The sequence below is a fragment of the Penaeus monodon genome, chromosome 32, assembly GCF_015228065.2.
Source record: "Penaeus monodon isolate SGIC_2016 chromosome 32, NSTDA_Pmon_1, whole genome shotgun sequence".
Classification (NCBI taxonomy): domain Eukaryota; kingdom Metazoa; phylum Arthropoda; class Malacostraca; order Decapoda; family Penaeidae; genus Penaeus; species Penaeus monodon.
The window spans coordinates 12,822,632-12,823,393 of record NC_051417.1 but is presented as its reverse complement, the minus strand read 5'-3'; positions in this window follow the sequence as shown (position 1 = coordinate 12,823,393).

Sequence of the window (762 nt, the reverse complement as noted above, 5' to 3'; positions counted from 1 at the left end):
TGGGGGAAAAAAGGTGATAATAAAGAAACAACGGAAGATATGAACGCTCAGGTATAGAGTGCAGCGAGTTGACAAGACATTTTGAACCAAAAGGCAAGAGGAGTAAACGGAAAACAATTAATATATGTTAATGAACTTTGACTTAAACAATTCGACCAGTATATAAAAAGATCGATGGAAAACACACTAGCATTGATTGTCATTTTGTCACTTGTCACTCGCCACGAACTCGTAAAGCATAAGAACGGAATTCAGTGCTTTTAAATAAAGCCAATGACAACAGGATCATAGGGAATTTATATTTCTCAAGGGATTATTATGGAGAAAATGGGAATTCAGTCTTCCATGCAAAAACGGAGACAGATAAAAGGAAGTGTAGAAATTGGTGGCTTTCTTTAATTCATAATGAACCAAAACAGAAAAAAATAACCAGCAATTATTAGTTATAAAAGATATGAAAAACCAAGATCTCCGAATAGAATCTGAAACTGTACCTTATGATTGGCATTTCATATAAAAACCAAATTAAAGGATTCAAACGTCTTACCCAAGGAGCGATCGTCCTTTCAAAAACAAAGAAACTGAAAAAAAGAATGAGGAAAAAAAAGAAAATAGCTTATAAGAGGATCAAATTCGCATAAAGAAAAATGTAATCGTTTTCTTTTGTTTATTGAAAGAAATCGACCTGCTTCATATTATTCAATTCTTTATTTCTTTTCTATATCTTTATTTTTGAAAGTCTTTGAAACAATGAAACTCGAT